Source organism: Uloborus diversus, chromosome 7 (assembly GCF_026930045.1).
Source record: "Uloborus diversus isolate 005 chromosome 7, Udiv.v.3.1, whole genome shotgun sequence".
NCBI lineage: Eukaryota > Metazoa > Arthropoda > Arachnida > Araneae > Uloboridae > Uloborus > Uloborus diversus.
In genome coordinates this window covers 14,778,385-14,803,685 of record NC_072737.1, presented here as the reverse complement: position 1 = coordinate 14,803,685, position 25,301 = coordinate 14,778,385, and positions in this window count along the sequence as shown.

The window sequence follows — 25,301 nt, the reverse complement described above, 5'->3', positions numbered from 1 at the left end:
TTCCTTCTTTTTGCTACCTTCACCAACTTTGTATTTATTGTTTTACCACATTTAACTTTGAAATCCAGATTCAAATCACGAAAGTTTTTCTCTCTTTTCTTTAAAAAAAATATTTTTCTTTTTATCCTTACACTTTATCGTGCATTTCCTTCTTTTTGCTACCTTCATAAACTTGGTATTTATTGTTTTACTACATTTAACTTTGAAATCCACACACACAGATTCAAGTCACGAAAATATTTCTCCTTTTTATTTAAAGTTAATAACTTTTTAACCTTCCACAGAATTACTAGTTTGTGGAGCATTTCCTCTTTTTTTGCTACCTTCACTAACTTTGTTTTTCTTGTTTTATTACATTCAACTTTGAAATCCAGACTTAAGTCACGAAAGTATTTCTCCTTTTTCTTTGAAAGTTAACTACCTTTTATCCTTCCACACAGTTACTGGCTAGTGTGCAGTTCCTTCTTTTTTCTACTTTCAATAATTTCGTTTTTGTTACTCGCTGTAAGGAATTTTTAATTAAGGCATTCTCTCGTGATTCAGTTTTTCATTTCATAATGATTGCATTCAAACACATAAGCTAAGTTTCAACCACTAAAGTTAGCGCTTAAAAACAATTATAACAAGTTTTGGCGGGAAAAAAAGAACGCACGAATAAAGTTCAGGAAAACTTTATGGTAAAAATTATATAAAAGTGAAGTGCTTACAATGCATCGAATATTTTAAAGCAACGTTGCTATTTTAGTCTTTTAGCTCAAAATTTTACAGGGAAACAAGATCTACAGTAAAAAGTACTGATAACGCGAATGCTAGCATTTTTTACCGTAAATTTTCAGCAATGTTCTTGACGGTGGGCGTACGACATTGGCGTAGATTAGATGTCAAATCCTGGAAATGAAAGGCCATTGAGTGTGAACACAAACCCCCTTTTAAAACAGCTAGATTCAAGTGAACGAATGGGGATTATTTTCTATGTTAATTACCACGTCAAGGAGGGAAGAAAGAAAAATAAAAAATAAGTGTCTCAGCTTCCTTTCTACACTAAAAAATATTAAGAAGCGTTTCTGGAAAATAATGGGCAGCTAATGTGCTTATTTTCTGTCAGCTTCATATCTGGAAACCCCCCCTCCCCCCAAAAAATAACAGGAAAGTTTTCGTGTTAAAGTCGGTAACCTTTCTGAAATAAACCTGAAATCTTTCTACAGAATTAATAAACCATCTAATAAAAGCCAGTCACTCTTTTGGAATAAACAAGTAATGTTCCAAGAAAACTTACACAAGTTTAAAGCAGCAGCTTAATAGATTTACCAGGAATGCTCGATAAGTATTTAAGCCAATAAGACAAAATTAATGCAGAATTTCAAACAAATAGCTAAACCAACACTCCCCAGCAAATCTTGCAAAACTTCTGTGTCCACAGACTGTAATATGCACTCATTTGGATGTTGGTGAATCGGGCTGGCCGTAGTTGAGCTGAAGGCGATTCTGAGTATATTCTGACCCTGATAGCTAAAAATACTTTTCGCAACAACGATAAGTCTATATTCATGCAACTTTTCACAATTCCTGAAACTTTCCCGCAGGTACACTTGATTTTCTCAGGAAACTGGTGCAAACCGGGAATGTTGCCCGGAAATTATCTGTGACATTTCGGAATTTTCTTACAGTGTACCTTGATCCCTTGATGTTTCCATAGATGTAGTATTAACTAGCTACACAAGGAGAAACCGGTTCCATGGGCAACCGTAGCCGTTTCTACTAGACGGGCAAGCGTCCGAAAAGTGCATTTGCGCGACTTAGCGAAATTTGAAGCATTTTGACCGTTGTCTCTTGTACGGTCAAGATCATTGAGAAAAATGAAGTTTTCAAAAATAAATACATTCATGATTTCAAATTTTCTTGAAACCTTTCGTTTCAAATATGAGTACCCATGTTTTTAAATAGTGTGCTGACTTATTTCATACTCAAAAATGAGTACATAATACTCAATTTTAAAATTATTACGTATTCAAAAATGAGCACAAATACCTCAAAAATAAGCACACATGTTGATTTGAGTATTTGAATGTTTCAAATTGGAATACCACGTAGTCGGAGCCATTTTGACTCGCGATATGTTCAAATTTGAGTACTTTTTTGTCATTTTTGAAATTGTTGTTTTTAGAGTAATCTAATAACATATTATCCGCTTTTTGAGAAGGTGTTTTATTTTTATGAGCCTCTCTACAATCCATTCTTTTTCACATTTTAATGGAGTACGGAACATGTATTTCAGCAAAAAAAAAAAAAAAAAAGAAAAGAAAGAAAAAGAAAAAAGAAACGAAGACCACGAACAATATACAGTCGGACCTCCATATATCGAAGTAGCAAATTGGCGGGAAAAAAATCGATATATAGAAATTTCGATACATAGAAACGATCTTATTTTATCATAAAAATCTCCTAAAACATTAAAACTAAAGCTAATTTTCGTGCATGAAACCCAATTTCTAATTTATACGAGCATCGGATTAAACGAAAGTTAATAACTGGAAAATTAACAGAAATTACATTTTTGTGCCTTCATACATCTTCATTCTTCGGCAGTTCAACTTGATTCGCAACATGAGGGGATTTTTGTTTTGACAATGTAATCGAGAGAAAAGTAAAAAATCAATCTACTTAACTTGAATGATTTTAACTGAGACTAAAAAGACTAGGAAAGATAATCAACAGACAAAAAGAATATATCTTGAAACTGATTTTACAGTGTTACTGGTTACAACTAAGATTTGAAATAAACTTGAGGGAATTTAAGAACTCCAGAACGGAACAACGACCTAGCTACACAGCCCTCAAACCCAGATTTCTTATGAGTTTCTTAGAAGCCTTTAGTAAACATAATTTTCTCCTCTAACCTTCATTTTTCCTTTGACAAATAATCTAAAGTGGAAAAAAAATCTACGACTGTCTTGAAATTTTTTTTCGATACATAGAGATTTTTTCGATATATAGAAACAATTTTTCTATGTAATGAACATTGAAATTTGCTGGGATTTCGATATATAGAAAATTTCGATATGTGGAAGTTCGATATATGGAGGCTCGACTGTACTCCATTAGCATTGAAAAATGTAAATACGAGAGTTATCTTCACGAACAATCTTAGTATTTGGAATAGGGGTGGTAGTTTCCGCACCTAAATGGCGATTCTTAACTACTGCATCTGCCGTTCTACAAGATGGCAGGATGAGATATGGATTGATAAATGGAATATTTTTTGTAAAACGAAATGGGCGGGGAGTCTTTCTGGTTCCTCGTTTGAACTGAACGTTGCATTCGTCACTAAACTAAATTAATTATCAATAGAAACCGCTCTGAAATCGTCAAGATTTTTTTGCAAATTGAAATAATTTACAGTAACAAAGTATCAAGTGAAAAAAAAAAAAAGACACCAATTCCATGGAGATTGTGCCAATCTTGTTTCCCCCCTAACTTCGACGTGTTAGAATTATTTCTGAAAGTGATTTTTTTATTGAAGCCGTCTGAAATTGTGTAGTAACAAATTGACTTTGAATTAAAATTAATCGAAAATATATTTTTTAAATTAAGCATTCAGTTTTCAATTCGGTTAAACCCATCGACGGAAATATCCAACAAACCAGAACTTAATGCTTAAGCAATCTGACTGAGTTTGATAAAATGCGACGTAGATCGCTTTAAACAATTAAAAGGGTAAATGAGAAACCTAATTTGGTGAACGGTTATTAATGGAATTGAGTAAAGTAGGAAAATGATGTATTATTTGAACTCTTTTATATCCTCATCAAATACAAGTATCGACGGAAGCTTTCTCTTTGAAATTTACAAACTGTTTCAAAACAGATAAAACTAATGTGGTAATTTAAATATTGTTTTTCCAAACAAGTCTATTTTTTTCAGTATTTCTATTTATACATCTCCCCCCCCTCTCTTTATATATATATACATATATTACCGTTAAAGAACAAAGTCGGAGTAAGTCGACTAAATACTCGGAAATTATTTGATCTTTCGCCAATATCCTTACTTATAACATGTCGACATTTACCAGGTTATGGTTTTTGACGGGGACATATCACACACCTAGTACAACACTGCCATATCTGCAAAAACTACTTTTCGAGAAAAATCAATTTAAATGTAATGCACCTTAGCTCAAATTCTTATAGTGGCACACTGACACATCTCAAAAATAAGATTAATCTTTTTTTCTTTTGCGGCTGTCTTGAATTTTAATGGAACTAATAAAAATGCCCCATGACATTATATATAACTCCAAATCGACAATTTTTGACTGGAATTAGGTGTATTAGGTGTGCGATATGCATACATTATACATACATACATATTTTGTATATATATGTTACTGTGACAGTCCAAAATCTAGTAAATGTCGACATTAACCGGTGTATATCAACATGGAGACACCAAAGATATCGGCCAAAGACCGAATATTTCCGTTAAATTACCGGTGAAAGTCGACCTTCACCAATTTCAGTTTTTCACAGCAAAATATACATAATGTCCAGATACGTTGCTATATCGGGCATTGTCTAAATGCCAGAGGCCAGTCGGGTTCGAAGGAGTAGATGAAGGAGGGAGGGGCCAATTTCACCGGATGCGCATCTGGCACGGGGGTCGTGGGAAGATGCCTCGAATTCTCGTGACGTCATCTTCATCTCACGACGCCCCCGCCCCCTCTCTGGATGCGGAGAAGCTCCCGATTCATCGCCTCGTTTCATCTGCAGAGGAAATCTTTCTCGAGTCGCCTCCGTATCCGACGGGAATATCATGGCTAACTCGAGAATTGCCAATCTATATATATATAAATGAATGTTTGTCTGTATGTCATCCATGAACTCAAAAACTACCCGGCAGATTTGGCTGAAACTTTCACCGTTTGTTATTTTTGATACTGGGAATGTTTATAGACCAGTTCGAAAAAAATCCGATCGATAGTTCCTTTTTTATTCCAATTTAAGTCACAATTCATTGGATAAATACGAATAAAATGATCGGTTGCAGAAATTAATTCGCGTGAAAGATCTCATTGATAAGAAGTTAGCTGTTGCCATTTTTCTTGAGTTTGAACAAATAAATTCTTTCTTTATTGTTTTATGGCTTTTCATGCAACGGGGGGGGGGGGGGGGGGGGGGGATTTAAAACTTTTTCTATTTGATATTTTTAGCGATGGATTGATCTTGCAAACTGCGTGAGTACAAAATTTGAGTATAGTCACGGCTTCACTTGATACCTGGACCGATTATTATGAAAATTGCTATATATATGTATTTTTCCACGGAGAAGGTGCATACTATGCTCATTGAAGCCACTCGCCACCAGGTGGCACAGCAGAGTAGCAACTTCTGCCCCGTTCAACCGATTGTCATGAAAATCAGTATAATGATGTATTTTTTTGTTGGCGTAGCAACGCGCGTCGGGTACAGCTAGTTTTGTATAAATATCGTTAAAGTCAAATTTTCTACTCCCTTTTCGGACAGAAGTGTTGTAATAATGAATGAAACTTACATCTTTTGAATTTACATTTATTTTTTCTAGCTCTGAAAAAAACTTGAAAATTATTTAAAATTTTTGGAACAACCATAAACTAAAAATACGTTTAAATATGAAACGTTTTACCTAGTGTCCCTGTATTTATCTTTCCTTACATTTATCATAACTTACTTATTTTTTCTTTTTATTTTTATAAATTTAACGAGTAATTATAATTTTGAATAACTCAGCTTCTTTTAGATAAGCTAATACTTTTTCAATTTTAAGTTATTAAAGTTTTTACGTATTCAGTTTATTATGTCCTTCCGGAAAAAAAAATGAAAAATTTGGAACGTCTAGGACAGAAAATATACTCGAAAATTTACAATGTGTACGTTGTAGTGCTTTTTTTCTTCAAGTATTTTTCTACATTTTTCTTATAAATGTCTCACGCAAGGTGTGCGCTGTTTTAAGTGTAAGTGTAAACAATAATGAAAATTTAAAAAAAAAAAAAAACAATATTGAACAATAAAAAGTAGCATTAAGTTCAGGTTTGCTGGAAATTTACATCGATGGGTTTAACCAAATTGAAATCTGAATTCTTAATTTAAAAAATATATTTTCGATTAATATCAATTCAAAGTCATTTTGTTAGTACACAATTCCAGACAGTTTCAATAAAAAAATCACTTTAAGAAATAGTTCTAACACGTCGAAGTTAATGTGAAAGAACAAGATTGAAAAATTCTCCGTGGAATTGGTGTTTTTTATTTGTATTTTGTGTCTTCCACGTGAAAACATTCACTTTGACACATCAGTAAACATTAAATGTACATTAAGTATTATTTTCTTTTTTCTTCCTAAAACTAAGTTTAACTGCAGGACAGAACTATATCATTACACCATTAATATCAACTAGTGAAAATGTTTAAGTTTATGATATACATGGTCATTGTATATGCGTGTATATCGCACACATATATAAAAGCATGAAACAAACTCTGAAAAGAGCTTGATGCCCAAGAATGTCAATATTTATAAAAAAAAAAAAAAAAAGAAAAAGAAATAGATGCAAAAAAAAAAAAAAAAAAAAAAAAAACTATGAGCTCTCTGACTATAAGATTAACTCTTTTGCATTGAAAAAAAAAAAGGTTCATAGCTATAAAAGCACAGAATTGGATTCAAAGCAATGATTTATAATTTTTTCTCGAAGGTGGTTTCCTTACATCAAACTTTAATTTTGAAAGATTTTTTTTTTTTTTTGAATCCTTAAATAGATTTTTATTCACAGTGAACGTGATCGTGACGCAATTCAACCAACTGATAGTCCATCCTTCGTATGACGTCACCAGGATATTCCAGTCGCAAAAGCACATTGCGCAATCATTTTCAGATTCCATTTCGCACAGCACAATAAGTATTTTAAAAAATCGGGAGGAAATCTTTCTTAAAAAGAAAAACTATAATTTTTGTTGAAATACAAATGCCTCTTTCTATTTTGAGGCTATTTTTAGAATTCTGATGGGTAAAATCGGAACGATTTCGAGATCACACATCTAAGAATAGGCACGAAATTCGAGTCGCCATTTTTAATGGCTTCTTTTCCGCTCTATGATCGACTTTGCCAAAAATTATGACTGTAAACTAACTCCCCCTTCTGGATAAAAGAGAAACCGCTCATAAAATGGACGAACCTTTTTTTAGGTCCCCCTACTGTGAGTACACGAGTTTTTTTCCTCAAAAAATAATCTCTTCGTAGGATGTAAATCACATTTAAAACGAGTGTCGGAACACTGAACAAGAAAAGATCGCGCGTTCGAGCGTTAAAAAGGAACAAGGGTGGCTCCTTCTGTGGTCGCTACGATCTTTCTGTGGAGCTCCCTCCGGCTTTTTTCACCTCCAGCAATAAATCAGCAAGGCTTTGTATTAGCTTAGGATATGTATTTAGTATGGAAGAATTTGGGTGGACTTCCTTTTTAAAAAGTTCCTTTTGCATTCTTTGAGGGAGTGCAAAAAACTACATCGATATATCGTTTGCGTAGAAAAAAAAATGTTTCCACGAATTTCAAGTGTATCGAGAAGCAGTTTTTTGCTGTTATGTTTGTTTTGTTGTTTTCATAGATCATCTTAGAAAGATATCTTTTTGAAAAAGCGAGACTAAATTTGTTATTTTTACTCACATTGCGTGTTTTTTTTTTTTTTTTTGCGACAGAAAAGGACTGAATCTTTTTTAAGATAAATGAATCAAAGAGAGTAATTTTTATGAATTAAATGAAAAACCAACGTAAATAAAGCACAAATTTTGAAGAAAGTACAGCAAATAGATATTTCAAGGCTACGATGGAGCCTTAAATATAGCTATATGCTGTATTTTCTTCAAAATTTGTGCTTTATTTACGTTGGTTTTTTATTTAATCCATATCGTAGCACAAATCTTATATGATAATTTTTCATTTAGAGTAGTTCTTATTTTTCAATATTTTTTCATTACAGAAGGGGACAAATGCGTTATTTATTATTATTTTTTTTTCGAAATTTTTGTCTTACTTTTGTAACCGAACAAGCTTATCTCGTTATTCTTACTATTTATTTCGTAATCAGAGAATATTCTAAATGGTTATACCTAATGATTTAACTCACTTTCAACAGAACAGGAGAAACCTTCCAGAATTTCTTTTTTTACCCTCTTGTACAACTGATTTCATTACATTTTACTAGTTCTTTCAAAATTAATTCATTATTATTTTCATTTTTGAACTGTTTATCGATATATTTATAACTAGAAAATCGTCCGTCAAGGTATGACGAGTGAAAATTGCTTCTACATTCGAACGAAGAAATTGCCTGTGTGATGTTATTTGGCTAGTTGATATTTTATTCCTAACTCCAGAGGATTAACCCTTAACTCTAGAAGATAGCGTTCATTATTGACCACTTTTTCGTTTCTTCATTTCCCTGAAATGACTGTCTTTCCATTAAGTTAACGGCCCGGCGACACTGACGCAAAAAAAAAAAAAAAAAAAAAAAAAAAAAGAGAGAGAGAGAGAGAGAGAGAGAGAAAAAAAAGAAAAGGGGGGGGGGCGGAATTCGAATACGAGAAAACGTAAAGATTAGGTAAAATTTACTCTTTTGGAGTTTGCTGTTGTGGCACTTAAAATAGAGTTATTTGCTTTCTAGTAAGCAGTTTTGATATTCTCCCCCCCCCCTTTTTCTTCTTTTTCCACTTTTTTTTTCTTTTTCCCCTTTTTCTTCCTTTCCCCCCTTTTCTTTTTTTGGGGGCGTGAGGGGCCCGGCGACATAACTGACAAGGGGCCGGCCTTGGCGCTCTACGGCCCTGTTTCACTGTATGTCAAACATTACCAAAATATATCATCAAATTGTCATGCTATGGCGCAAGTTTCATTGTTGATGACGTCAGAGCGTTACTCGATCAGTGAATTTGCTATTGTATATATGAGGATTAGTTTGCAAAGCAAGTTTCTTTTATCAGTATTCGGGGAAAGTTGAAAAATTTTGATACTGATTATAACTTTGCAGTGACTTGTTAGCTGAAGCAACTGCTATGCGATGTTGAGCTACAAAAATGCAGTGAGGTAAAACTTTCAATATTGTAACTCTGGTTATCATTGGGTCAGCGGGGCGCGTTACTTACAAATGAGGCAGTGAGAAGCAAAAGGATGTAATTGGCAAAATTAAAAATTTCGAGGTAACCAGTACACAAATGGCAGGTGAACCTCTCCTCTGTCTTGGGGCAAGAGTGGAACTAGTAGCCCTGGTAAGTGTTACTGGTAGTATCTTACCAGGCTGTATACAGCATGATTTGTTGTATGCTGCTTAGGGTAGTTTAAAACTACATGTAAAAAAAAGTTTCTCCTAGATACCAGGACACTCCTGAATATTTTTAGACTTGTGGGTAGCAATATACTTGAAGAATTTCAGCGTCCTATTTCAACTGAAAGAGGGTGCTCAACCCCCTGACCCAAACTTCATCAGTATGGGGAGAGGGGAGGGGGAATCTAAAAATACATTTGAACTTAAAAGACAATGCTACATACAGTTGGCTCTCTGTTTAACGACTTTCAAGGGATCACAAAAAATCGTTCTTAAGTAGAAAACGTCCTTAACACTACAGTGGACCATCTGAGACCGTGAAAAGCCGTCGTTAAATAGAGCGTCGTTAAACAAAGAGGCAACTGTATTATAATATGCACCAGTAATATGCATATACATTGCAATAAAATAATTATTTACAAAAAAACAGCTGGGGAAATTAAATGTTTCTCAATTTGTGGCACTTTCTATGCTACGGCCAATGTTAAATGAAGGGGTCATTGAGCACCCTCTTAAAATTTGAGTAAGAAGCTAAAACTTTTACAGCATAATGCTATTAGTAAGTCTAAAAAACTGTCCTGGACTCTAGCTGAGAAAAAGGTTTTTTAAGCTAGAGTTAAAAAAATATTTTGATGAAAGCTTACCTAAGACCGGAACTTTAAATCCATTTCACTCAAAACTTGGAAATGTTCACTTATATCCCTTTGCTTCTCATTGCCTCATATGATGTTTTGCTTAACGTTCCAATATCCCGTCCATTAAAAAATCGTCATAAAGCATCGTCTATGTTTAAAATTACGTCATGCTTTAATAATTTTCAGATTTATAGTCATGAAAAAATTTGATAATATCAACGTGTGTAATTTTTGAATAATTAATTGCTATAGAATGTACATTGCATGTGTATAATACATTTGTTTATAAGTAAGATATCATGGAAAAGTTTCAAGGTAAATAAAATGCAGTTTTTCGAACCTCACTTTAGAGGAAAAAAATACTGAACGAAATTTAGCCAGAGTCCGACAAGTCCCGGTCGCCAGGGTGGTCATTCTAAGCTCTTCAACTTGCGAGATCGAGATTTTCGCTCACGTGATTGGTTGTGACGTAGAAATGTTGCAAAGTAGTACTCTAATCTACTCGAACCTAGACGCAAGCTATAATCTCGATCTCGCAAACTGACGAGCTTGGAATGACCGCCCAGGGTCACCTTGTCTACTAAAAACATATCTTGCGGCTTAACTCTCCCTGAACAAAAATCGTTCAAAAGCGATCTTTCACTGAAACAGCCTTTAAACCCTAAGAAATAATTTGTATGTACCTAAAATGTTTTTTTGGTGCCTGAGTTTTTGTAATTTTTGTCTCTGTCTGTAATGTTTTTTTTTTCTTGTAAGAAAAAAAGTGAAAGTTTAAATGTATATTATGAGCTAAATATCTTTTTTAACATACTTAACCACTGCAAAAAATTCAATAACAGTGCAAATGATAGAGAGCAAGAAAATCATATATCAATTTTGCTTATGAATTCACTTGAAATTTCTTTTGATGTCTTCACATATAGTTTTGATTATTGCCAAAACAGGTGTAGTGAACTACTGCTTAGGCAAACAGAAAACACGCCGCCTTGCGCACACACACACATACATGCTCGCACATTGACACAGATCTCACCGGAACGCCCTTGGAAATAATCAAATGATTTCGCTGATTCTTGATCACATGTAAGTACGTCATTTAGGTTGCTATTTTCTTTTGGTTTCGATATTTTTAAAATTTTGATCTTCAAAGTTCAAATGACCTCTTATCATTTAAAGTTTAAACTTTCAACTACTTCCTAGGATATATTTTCGAAAACTAAATTTAAAACTAATGACCATCAACGTATCAAGAATAGGATTACACGAACTTTGTCTGTTCAGAATTGCGTATTCTCCAGTTTCTTGAACATGGAGGAAGCCTAAATATACTGCCGTAGTACTCCCCACCTATTATGAGTGGGTCTGTTTTCGCAAAGCTAGAAATCCTCCCACTCAACAATTTACACAATTTGCTTCCATTTCCCAAATGAAACTATTTTCGAAACTGTCCTGACGTCAAAAGCATGACATCACACTTGTTGCTTTGAGTGACGTCAGAAGAGATTGCGGAATACGAGAGTGGGGGATCTATTACGGGATGATCCCGGGGGTGAGTTTTTTTTTCTCCTCCATCCACATCTTCCTCTGCCACGAACAGCTGTTTCCGCCTCTTCCCGCTCATTCTTAAGAGCAATCGGCGGATGGATGCTCAGGTAAGGTCCCATTCATCGGCAAACATCGGATCCACTCGGTTAGTGTCGAGTCATTGACCTTTTTCTGTCAACTATGTACCTGGAAATGAGCTACAGGATGACTTACATAGTTGCACACATTGCATGAGAGCTGACGGGAGCTTCTGCGCTTTAGCTCCCGTACTTTGATTTCATGTGAATGTTTACATATAAGTCAGAAATATTCAGGTGAAAGTAAGTTCTGAGGACATTAAAGCTTCCACAGTTCTTTTGTTAGAAATTAAAATCTGGTTGTATAGCCTGTTCCTGAAGTATGTAGTGGATACTCCTGAAGATGCAGAAAATGTTTAATCATTGTACTGTTGATCAGGTAAGGTCCTATTCATCGGCAAACAACGGATGCACTCTGCTAATGTCGAGTCATTGACCTTCTGTCAACAATGTATCTGAAAATTAGCTACAGACTTACATAGTTGCACACATTGCATGAGAGCTGATGGGAGCTCAGCTTCTGTGCTTCATCTCCCGTGCTACATTGATTTCATGCGAATGTTTACATATAAGACAGAAATACTCAGATATAAGTAAATTCTGATGGCTTTAAGGCTTCCACAGTTCTTTTGTTAGAAATTAAGATCCGGTTGTATAGCATGCTGTATAATAACAAAGATGTATCTTGAGTGGTTGCTCCTGAAGACGCAGAAAATTATTAATAATTGTATGGCTGCTCAACTATGTACTTGGAAATGAGCTACAGAATGACTTACATAGTTGCACACATTGCATGAGAGCTGACAGGAGCTCAGCTTCTGTGCTTTAGCTCCCGTGCTACTTTGATTTCATGTGAATGCTTAAATATAAGGCAGAAATACCCAGATGAAAGTAAATTCTGATGGCTTTAAGGCTTCCACAGTTATTTTGTTAGAAATTATGATCCGGTTGTATAGCATGCTGTAGAATAACAAAGATGTATTTTGAGTGGATGCTCCTGAAGATGCAAACATTTTTAAATCAGTGTATGATGATTGCCCAACTATATAGCTGGGAATGAGTTAGATCGCGACCCGCACTGCAGAACAACTTTGTATCTTAAACTGATATTGCAAAAGATTACAGACAGTTTCTATCTTTTTATGATCGGTTAGCTACCTGGTTGCAAATGTGCCACTGGATGGCTGGAGTTCAGGTGAGCTTGGAATAGAACAAATTACTTGCATCTTGAATTGAAAACGATAAAGTTTGAAGACAATTTTAATTTGTGTATGCTCAATCAGCAACCTAGCAGAAAGGAGTTATCGGAATGTTTACATTGTTGAACGTGAAGTAAAACAACTTGGATGTATCCTTAAAAAGAATTCCCAGAATATTCAGAAAACTTCAACTACTGTATGATTAGTTGATTGCCACGCGGAAGACTAACAGTAGCAGCATTCTATTGCAAGCCACAAGGCAGACGAGACCGGGTTAGATCCAGGAAGCGCTGATTTGACCAAGAAACAGGAACAGACCTTCGACTTAATCCTTGAGGAGGAAGAAGATTGTATGATTACTCAACTACCTGGCTGGAAATGATTTACCGGATAATTTACATTGTGGAACATGACGTCAAATGACTTGAACAGATCGCTAATCAAAAAGTCTAAAGGTACAGAACAATTTTAGGCATTGTGCATTCGATGAGATATGAGACCAGAATAGAATGACGAGAAACTATCGCTGAGTAAAAGTTCTGAAGATACAGGATAACTTTAAGAATTGTATGCTCGGATGACGTGTAGAGTTGTGCATTTCATAGAAGAACTTAGACACATTATCAATTAAAATCTTTAACGATACAAGGCAACGTTGAGGATTTAATTCATAGGATAACTCAGAATACGTGTTCCTAAATTTTAAGTTACTTTTGATTTATCAGTTTGTGCAACAAAAAACAGTGCAACATCTGTCATAGTTTAACAGCAAAAATATAGTTAATCTTTTTGCATTAAGCATTTGCTCTATTATTACAAATGAAATGTACATGATTTTTACCGAGCTCACTAAAAAGGAGACCTTGCCAAATAACACATAGTGCTTATGAAAACAATACAACGTCGGCAATAGTTTCACAGTAAAAATATAGTTTTCATTTTGCTCTAAACATATACTTTATTGTTACAAATAAAATATGCATGATTTTCGCCGTAAGCGTGTACTAAAACTTTACTAAAATGATACCTTGTCAAAGTTATATTCACGTCAAAGAGTATGGTGCAGTGGAATTTTTTTTTTTTTTTTAGTACGGAAAAATGTCTTAGAAACGTCTCCAGCTGTACAATCGGTTATCAACGTTGTTTGAAAAGAACATTTATTTTATTGAAGATGATCAAAGACGCAAAGTAACAAACTTGATGAAATTCATGTGATTGGGGCTGAAAAAAATTGATGAAAAGAATAATCATCGAAATCAAAGATGAACGGAGCACTTAAAAAAGTCTTAGAACTTAACGTTCTCAAAAAACAACAAGTTCCATGACCTGACTAAAGTTCAGAAGTAAGCTAGAGTACAAGGTATTGCTTTACTTTCATTTAGATAATGATATTCTCTTTACGGATAGCATACTTCTTTTTGTAAGAAAGAGTCACAATCAGCAAAATTACCGTGCCAATGCCAAAAGGATAAAATTTCAGTTGAATGATACTAAAATGTCTTTTAGTTACAATACAGCAACTAAATAACTAGAGGTCGTTTAAAAAGTGAATTACCCAAGTAAAAATACATTCAAAATTTGCCATTTCAGCGTATCAAATATTTTGTTCATGGACAAAAGAAAGAAAGATAAACGAATATTTGTGAATGTATTGTGAGAGTTAAAAATGAATCAATTACTTTACTTGGCTTACAAAATTGCTGTACTTTTTATTGCAATTCAAACGCATTTTAAGTTCAAATTAAACCAACCTTTTGTCATTGTGAGGTGCGAAGAGTATAGGTATTTGAGTACTTGTTAGTACAATGAAATAAATTATTTTATTATGCTTTTGTAATCAAATTGGTAACTTAATATCGGAGTGCGTTTTTGGTTTGTTAAGCAAAGCTTAGGGATTGACTGCTAAAAAATCTACAAATAGAGATTCAGCTTGAATTGTAAAAGTTAAGCATGTAAGCGAACGTTCGAACGTTGTTAAACAGAGAAGTGTGCATCATTGTCGAATGGTATTGAATGAGTAGCTTATGATGCGAAGTTTTTAAAAAATCAAGAATTACAATCCATTTTCCCGATTCTGCGTTGTCTAAAATTGAATCTCCTGCAGTTTACTTGGAAAAAAACATCCATGCACGAATTGCAAACTTGGAAATACATGCAAGTTTTATCTTGAAAACCTTTTAACTAGAAAAAACTGAGGAAGTATCGATCATTTCACAAGGTAAGTTGTTTCGATCAATTATGTACTGTAATTTTCCCTGTTACGTATAAAACGCAAAAGCATTAACATTTGGGTAGTGAATAGAAGTTAACGTAAATAGAAAGATCTACTCATTTTAATCTTTTAGAGTTTAAAGAAGAAACTGATCATAAGTTTTTTTAAAAGAACCGAAAATATTTAAAATTGACACAAAATCCTTTGCTAAATCGTCTTTTTGATTTTCTGTTATATAATCTAGATGTTTTCCATTTCCGAAAAATGTCATAATAGTACACTCAAGTTTATTTACATTTGTTTAGATATTTATTTTATATATAATGACGTTCTGATAGTATTTTAAAATCATTTACTTATTCATTTATTATTAAAGTATTGCACACTATAGAAAGAATCCAGTTACAGTGGCAACAATAATATAAAAAAAAGCAATTAAAACAAACTATACATTTAAAATATTAAAACATAAAGGCTTAAAATTGTAAAATGACAAGTTAAAAATATCTAAATCATGGCAATGAATGTTAAAAAGTTTATAAAATTTAAAAAGGCAAAAATTATCAACATAGTTCCGTCTGGTAAAAAAAAAAATTTAAAAGAGGAATGACTCCTAAGAGTCCTACTTTTGACAGTAAGTTGTATCGAATTGACGATATCTGAACAGTCAATCAAATCATGTAGGAGCTTATAGAAAAAAAGAAGACACAAAAGTTCACTGCGTGATTTAAGAGTGGAAACATTATAAATATTTCATAAATGAGAGTAAGAATAAGTTAAAAAATCTTGATTATTAGTTCTTTAACATAAGTAACAAACTAATTTGGATTGCACCTGCTCATTATCTACGAACTATTTCTGTATTTACATACTTAGTCTCAATTTGGACTAGTTAAGTATTAAAATCTATCATTTTTAACACACTGTACAATAACGATAATATATAGGTTTATTTTTATCTGCGTATTATTTTTTTCGCACATAATGCCAGGCGCACAATTTTAATCAAACAAATTAAAATAATATAACCTATGATGACGTAATGTTAATCAAAAACAAATTAGTAAGTAATGTATTGATGTAGACGAAAACACGTAATTGTAAGAAGTAAATATTAGTGATGCATTAATATGAATTTCTTCAACATATATTTTGTCTGTAATTTTTTGCAAATATTGTTGTAATTTTCTGACATCTTGATTTATTTATTAATGAAACATTAGACACTGAGATAGGTTTATGAAGTTTTAAAGTTTACAGGGGTTTTGTTCGCTGAAAAACGGGACGGGCATGTAAATAATGCACATATTTTCAACATTTTCAAACGAGTTTTCGTTTTTCATTTAAATGTAGTCTATTTTTAAAACAGATCAAATAGAAACATTAAATAATTTTCAATGGTGTTATTTGTAGTTTTATCTTCTTATTTAGAAAAATCTGCTTATTTCTGTTTCATTTTGTCGTCACGAGATGGCAACACATAGAAAAATGTTTTGATTTCGCTATGCATAAAATATTTCATGTTTACGTTATGCGCAAAATAAAATGCGGAAAATAAATGCTAAGTCACGTTTTGTTACTCTCAAATATTGAAAATCGCCACTACAGTACTACAAACAATCAAAACTGAAGGTAATATAGTATTTTTGTACTTCTGAAATTCATAATTCGAATGATATTCAAGTCGAATCCTGATTCAGTGGTAACGCAACATGATTCGCTAATATAGCTTCTGTCATATTAATAGTTAAAAGAGAATTGGCTTTAACATGGGGTCCATTACGCGTCTGAAGATATGTTGCTGAAATATCCTTCTTTTTAAGATGAAAACGCGCCTTGATTATCTTTAAATTTTGTTTTTTTTTTCAAAGTTGACATGTTTGTTGTTCAGTAAGTTCAGTTTATTAAGCGTAATTGAATTTTGTTCTTGAATAGTTAACCCATTTAATTATCATATTGACATCGAAAGATATTACATTCATTTGCAGATTTATTTTCTCCGTTAAAGTTACCGTTTTGTCTTTTGTCATTTTAGTCACTTCAGGAAAATAATTTTTTATAATTATATTATTTATATTTTATTATGTGTATTTACGTAAAATAGATTTTTATAAGTATATTTTTTAATTAAAAACTAGTGGGAAAAAATGTGTATAAGGTTGTTAAGTGAAAAAAAGGGAATTTTGGCAACCATTTTCCAAACTTATGGGTTGCTCTTTTCATGCGCTTCGCAATCTTCTATCTATTTACATTAGTTTTGATCGAAAGAATTGTGAGATTTTATACTTTTTTTGTAGTTTGTGTGTGTGTGCTATTTGCGGTGCCCGTGATTCTTTTATACAATTTAGTGTACTAACTGATTGACATTCTCAAATCAAAAAAAGAAGTATTAAGATCTTTTCCCCTGATTTATTTATAATTTTGAAGTTGAATTTAATGGTACAATTGAATCCCCCCAATAATTTTTTTATTACTTAAAATAAATAGTTGAAACATGGTAACTACCTGACATGTAGGTTGCATTAATGTCAGTTATTTAACAAGTTTTTAACTATTTAGAAAAAATTATCCAAATCATTATTTGAGAGTTTAAGTACACCTTTAAACTCGACTAAAAAGAACAACAATAGGAAAAGATCTTTTATATAATGTATAATTTGTTTTGAACGGGAAGAATAATTTTTTTTTTTTTTTTTTTGCTTTGTGAATGTCAGTTGCCGTGAAACGTCCAATAGTAAAAAGTTCAATTTTTGTATCGCGCCAATAGAAGTAAACGCGAAACTATTTTTACTGTGCTGCATGATAATAAGTGAAACCTGTGTAAGTTGATCACTTGCGGTGCACTAATTCAGTGGTCAACTTAAGCAGGTGGTCAACTTATAGAGGTTGATTTATATGATATAGATTAATTCTGTGCGTGAAAATGACGGTCAACTTAGACAGGTGGTCAACTTACAAGGGTGGTCAACTTTACAGGTTTTACTGTACCATAAATTTATCTTTCTATAATAGTGTTCTTAAAAAATGCAACTTTTCTGCGGGTTTTCTTCCCCCACTTTTCCTCGTCAATTTTTTTTAGTCTTCTTGTTGAAAAAATAGGTAAATGCTAAAATTAATCAAATCTGCGAAAATAAAATACAATATTATGAGATCTTACAAAACACCTCGTCATCGTATGAAACAAAATTCAGTTCATAATGGTACAAGCATAAGCATTTAATAGTAAAAGTTGATATTCAAATCGTAGTTGCTAATTCGTAGATGGTAAACCAATTGGAAAAAATAGGTAAATGCTAAAATTAATCAAATCTGCGAAAATAAAATACAATATTATGAGATCTTACAAAACACCTCGTCATCGTATGAAACAAAATTCAGTTTATAATGGTACAAGCATAAGCATTTAATAGTAAAAGTTGATATTCAGATCGTAGTTGCTAATTCGTAGATGGTAAACCAATTGAAAACCACAAAATTTTGGTTTTCTAGAAGAATCCGATTTTCTTGTGCTACAAAAAAATTAAATGTTGAAAATAGCAAGAAAACAACAAATGTTTACTACAAATATAAAAGAAAAGGTCAATCAATATAAGAAAACCAGCATAATTTGTATGAAAACTAGGAGAACCTAGTTGAAATACAATAAGATCAAATGGGTTAAGCGCGAGAAAAAGTTCCTCATAGCTTTAATAATCACGCTTTATTTAAATAATAACTTTTGTGCAAGTACGACCAGTTAAATTAATGCTTAGTTTCAATTAATATTTCTTTTTCCATTAACTACTTTTTTCAGAAATATGATAAATTTTATAAATTAACCAAACTTTCTTAGCCCAATGTGATCAGATTTAAACGCCTAAGCTGATATACCTGATGCCTATAAGAATTGTTTGATCCAATCGATTGATAATTGAATCCAATGGGATAATTTTGTCTTGAATAAATTCAACTAGTTAAGAAATATGAAGTAAAATGTTTCAAAGGCTAGTGAATCAGAAAATTTTTGCATACACGTGTTTCCGGGTTATAAGGAACCCCTTTTCCGAAACAGGAGACGTGAGGTTTTCTATGAAGTAATATCAGGAAAGTGCTATGTTCGTCCTCCAAAGCTCATGTCTTCTGTTTAGGAAAAGGGGCTCTTCATAACCCGAAAGCACGTGAATTCGAAGCTTTTTGCTTTATTTATGTAGTTTGTTATCTTTTTAAATTTAAAAGTATATGAAGAGAGAAAATACTTTTAAATTAAAAAAGATAACAAACAACATTAATAAAGCAAAAATCTTCGACTTCACATGCTTTCGTGTTATCAAGAACCCCTTTTCCTAAACAGAAGACATGAGATTTGGAGGACGAAAATACACTGTAAAAAAAAATCCGTAAAATTTACAGAAAAAAACTGTCAGCCAGGACGCCAGTTTTCTTCCGTTTATTTTACAGAAATCTTCCGTATTTTTATTATTTATTCAAGCTGATTTATTATTTTATGAAGATTAAAAAAATGAAATTATACTTTCATAAATCCATTTCAATATTTACTATACTACTACGAAATACATGTATACAAAGGTAAATTTCCGAATATGCCTCTGTAACAGATGACAAAAAAACATAATAATAAAATATTGATTAGGATGCAATGAAATGGAAGTTGCAAACGATTTAAGACTTACTCGCTTTAAATAAATATAAGATCAAAAACTCGAGCACGAGAACCAAAATCCAAACATGCGGGCGAAATTTCGAAGATTCGAAGAAAACCAAAGTATAACCGGTTAAAGATTCAAAAAAACAGAGAAATCCTGTATTTTATTACGAACAGTTTTTTTCTGTAAAAAATACGGATAACTTCTTCAAAATTTACAGTTTTTTTTTACAGTGTAGCACTTTCCAAGACCTCATAACCCGAAAGCACGTGTATCCAGAGCTTTTTGCTTTATTTATCTGTAGTTTGTTATCTTTTTAAATTCTAAAGTTTCTCAAGAGAGAAAAAAATTAAAATATCTATCCATAATTCATGATAAAAGTATGCAGTATACTTAATTGAATTTACCAATAAGTAAGTATATTGCTGAAGGTAAGAGCGAAAGGTATTTTTTAAGGCGAAACCAATAAACTGAAAATATTTTGCAAGTTTTTTCGACTTTGAAGGGACAGAGAATTGCCCTTCAATGTACATAAAGGATAAATGCTTTGTCTTGAAAATGAATGTTACGGGAAATTTCGGAGGATTGAGGAGTAGATATGTTGGATACTTCGAAACGGCTAACTATGTTGTCCAACAATTCAATTCATTACAAATGATTTCAATGTTCTGTATTTTATCCACTTTGGAAAAATACACATTTACCACGAGGGTGATTTCCACGATGTTGATACTGGGCTCATCCTTTAGCATCGAAAAAGCATGTGAAGGTCATTATACATGATGTTTTGTAAAAAATGTCAAAAACTTTATTAAGAAGTAAAACGGCACAACGTAATTACAAGTACAAATAGTGCTTAAACCCCCTCCCCTTTTTTTACTTGTAGTTACATTGCGGCAGAGTTTACTTATCATATCAATAAATGCTAGTATGAGGATTTAATAAAAAACATCGAAAATGTTGCACTAAAGTATGAGAACTAAAATAACGCAACCCAATTACAAGTTCAAATAAAATTATATTTAAAAAAAGACTCTAATACCATCTATACATGCTGCGGCATTTTATTTTCTAATTTAAATACAAAGAGTTTGATGAGCACTCCCGTTCGTTTTGGTCGTGCGAGCAATCTCGGGTTAAGTGTTTGATTGAATAATACGAGTATAAATGATAAAGTGTGGATTGTGCGAAGCACTCTTTTTCTGTAACTTTGTTATTAATCATCGTTTTTGTTTCTTAAGGATTAGTTTTGCTTATTTTCCATCTCACTTGGATTATCCGAATTTTCGTTCAGCCAAATTGCTTTTAATAAATTCATAAAAGCTGTTCTACTGTAGCTCTACTTTCTTGTTCAAGAGACTTTGTAGTGATGTTTTACGCATTAGTACGGTGTAGATAGTGTCGCTAAATAATTCTGTTAAATAAAAAGAAGGAAACTGATATTATAACATTGCCAAAGAAGAGCCTACAACCAAACATCCGAAAAATATGTAAAGTAAAGCAAAGTTAATGCATCTATCTCAAAGTTACCTTTAATGTTTGTACTCTTTTTGTAAATAAAGCGTACATACAGATCAATACCGCCTTAAATGCAAATTTCTAATTTTTGATTCGATGGGCTATTGCGGTGCTGATAAGCTGAACTTTGAAATGAATTGCTGTTACAAGTGATTAAGTGTGACCTAGCAGATCACTTATGACTGCATTTCCTTTCTAAGTCGAACATATATTAACAATGCAATATGTCATAAAATCAAAACATAAAAATTTGCATTTTGGGCGATATTGAACTGGATGCGCGAAAAAAGAATTGATTGAGTGCGCACTGTAAAAAAAAACTGTAAATTTTGAAGAAGTTATCCGTATTTTTTACAGAAAAAAACTGTTCGTAATAAAATACAGGATTTCTCTGTTTTTTACTTTCTTCTATATCTAATATATAGAAGAAAGTATTGGATTCGTGCAAATTTTCGAATTTCGAATTTTGACGGATTCGAACGTTTTGAAGTGTGCTGAGTCCAATTCGACTATTTTTGGAAAATGTCTGTCTGTCTGTGTGTGTGTATGTATGTGTGTGTATGTATGTGTGTATGTGTCACGTCTGTGTGTGACCAGTTTTTTGTGGCCGCTCTACAGCAAAAACTACCGAATGAAATCGAACGAAATTTGGTACACATATGTGCCCCTATGTGAACTTGTGCCCATTGGTTTTTGGCGCGAATTCCTCCAAGGGGGGTGGAGCAATGGGACGTTTTTTGAGTTACGCGTGCTTGCTATTCCTCAGGAAGTAATTGGCGGAATCAAACAAAATTTGGTCCTTATGTTGCCATTAACAGGAACAGGTGCTGATTCAATTTTGGTGTCAATAACTCAAACGGGGGTTGAGCTATAGAACGTTTTTTGTCGTCAATTGTGACTGCTATATCTCAAGAAATAATGAACGGAATGAAAGAAAAATTTATCGGCAAGTAGTCCTTAGTGGGTATAAGAGCTGATTTTATTTTGGTGTCAACAGCTAAAAAGGGGGTAGCGCAATCGCCCGTTCTTTTTTTCCATTGTGAGTGCCCTATCTCAAGAAGTAATGCTACGTTCTGGTTGAAATTTGGAATATATGTGAATCCATATGTAAACAGGCTTTGGTTCAATTTCGGCGCCAATCGCGCCAAGAGGTGCTGATTTATTTTTATTATCATTATTTTTTAGCGAATAAAAATAGTTTTATTAATGCAACAATAAGAAAGATAAATCGTAATAGATTGTCGTCTGCGTTCAGCTCGTGATTTTAATTGTATGGAAATGATCGGAAATATTATCTCAATGATTTAAAATTTTTAACTGTTGCCATCTTATGTTTGTTAACAAATAAAATATTTGTAATTCATTCAAGCAAGCCTTTTAAAATAACTTTCAATTTTCGCTCTTTGCTTTTGCAATAATTCAGACATTGGGATGGTCGTCAAGTTTTTGCATATGTAATTTTGTTTTTGTTGGGAATATTGCTTCCTCGTCAAGCATGGGGAGGGATCAGAAAAAAAAAAGAAAAATATAGAAGAAAGTTTCGTGATGGCCACAACATACTAGTTTGAATCTGTAACCGGTTATACTTTGTTTTTCTTCGAATCTTCAAAATTTCGCCCGCGTGTTTGGATTTTGGTTCTCGTGCTCGAGTTTTTGATCTTATTTTTATTTAAAGCGAGTAAGTCTTAAATCGTTTGCAACTTCCATTTCATTGCATCCTAATCAATATTTTATTATTATGTTTTTTTTTGTCATCTGTTACAGAGGCATATTCGGAAATTTACCTTTGTATACATGTATTTCATAGTAGTATAGTAAATATTGAAATGTATTTATGAAAGTATAGTTTCATTTTTTAATCTTCATAAAATAATAAATCAGCTTGAATCTTACTAATATTATATATGCGAAAGTTTGTCTGTAAGGATGTATGGATGTATGGATGTATGGATGTTTGTTACTCTTTCACGCAAAAACTACTGAACGGATTTTGATGAAACTTTACAATAATATAGCTTATGCATCAGAATAACACATAGGGTAGTTTTCGTCCCGTTATGGGGGGCAAAACCCCCTTAGGGGGGCAATAAAACACAACTTTTGTATAAATTCTCTAATATTGGGATGAAAAAATACTTGCACATATTTACATTATATGTCCATCGAAAGCTCTGATTTTTCTGCTGAAGATCGCACCTGTTCGAAATTTCTAAGTAGAATAAAAAACGAGTTATGAGCTTTTTAGATCCATGTTCGAAGGCTTTCCTCAACTCAATACAGTATTTAGTGTATCATCTCAACTCCCTGTCGATAGCGACAATTGTTGTATTGTTGACTTTCTTTGCTTTTCGTGATTGTTCAAGGCTTTTCTCAAGTCAAATCTTGAAGTAAGATTTTTGCACAAGATTGGCAAATAATATATGATTTGGCTGATGATTTTCCATTTAAACGGAACTTTAATGTAATTAATGGTTTTTATTATTATTTATGCTGATTGAACACTTACTCATTATCCAAACAACCAGCAGATCGCCAAAATTTTTGCAGAATGATTTCCGTAGCTGATGCATTTGGCAGTTTTTTCAACGTTGCTGTTTTTGAAGCTGAAGAGTACGTCATAATGTTTCTCAGCTTTCACCATGTAAACAAAATATCGCCAATCAAAGAATTTTCAAAAGACTTTTTTTACTGTGTTAAATAATCCAGCAACTAAATTAGGCAAATCCATAAACAGCACAAAAACTTCCATTAATTTTCCTTTTTGCACAATTTCAAACAATCACCAAATTTTATTACTTATTTTAGTAACATTTCGGATGAAACTGTTTAGCGCCATTTTATGGTGACCAAAAATATCACAGCATCTGGCGACGATATCTCTGTAACGAAAATTAATATCATATCGTTTTACAAAGTAAGGAAAGAATGGGGGAGCATCATCGAAGGTACCCCGAAACGACTTTCGCAAATTCGGTTAAATCGCACCAAGAGCCACAATGATTGAAATTTCCGGAAATAACTAAAGCAAGTATAAGGGGATTACGAGTGCAGCTACTTTTTTCTAATCACTTCGTACTTCATTAGCCATACAGAGAAGGTTTTGGACTCCATGTTAAAAAAAAGTATCAACAACATATTTTAAGTATAAAAAAAATATTTTAAACATGATTAATCTTTTTAAACATGAGAAGATTTATTTCATGTTTTTTAAATTTGTATATGCTTAAATATAGTGCTTTCGTTTCTAAATCAATACTACTTTGTTCTTTATACTTATTGCTATTTTAGTTTTATGGGTAAGGAAGAAACTCGATTTTTAATCACGTCAAAAAGATGTGTTTTAAATTCTTTCACTTAAAACAGAAAACAAAAGCAAGTAACGATTTTTTCTAATAATTATTACTGACCCAGGCAACGCGGGGTATTTTTGCTAGTTTGAATCTGTAACCGGTTATACTTTGTTTTTCTTCGAATCTTCAAAATTTCGCCCGCGTGTTTGGATTTTGGTTCTCGTGCTCGAGTTTTTGATCTTATTTTTATTTAAAGCGAGTAAGTCTTAAATCGTTTGCAACTTCCATTTCATTGCATCCTAATCAATATTTTATTATTATGTTTTTTTTGTCATCTGTTACAGAGGCATATTCGGAAATTTACCTTTGTATACATGTATTTCATAGTAGTATAGTAAATATTGAAATGTATTTATGAAAGTATAGTTTCATTTTTTAATCTTCATAAAATAATAAATCAGCTTGAATAAATAATAAAAATACGGAAGATTTCTGTAAAATAAACGGAAGAAAACTGGCGTCCTGGCTGACAGTTTTTTTCTGTAAATTTTACGGATTTTTTTTTACAGTGCGCAAATGAACTTACTTTTGTATTTGTGATCCTTCCAGATTGCTCATGGCCAGAAATTCGGCGTTAGTCTCCTCGCCTTTTGATTGTTGCTCAGAAGGCGTGTGAAGGACAGGCTTTCGAGCAATGATCAAACGCTGAGGAGGTCCAAAAACGACCACTTGCCGGATTAGAACCTTTAGCATGCCTGGTGGATGGAATTCATAGCGGGTAAGAAATGGATGCTTCAATATTTTACATTTATCACGTGCACTCAGTATGTATTGACT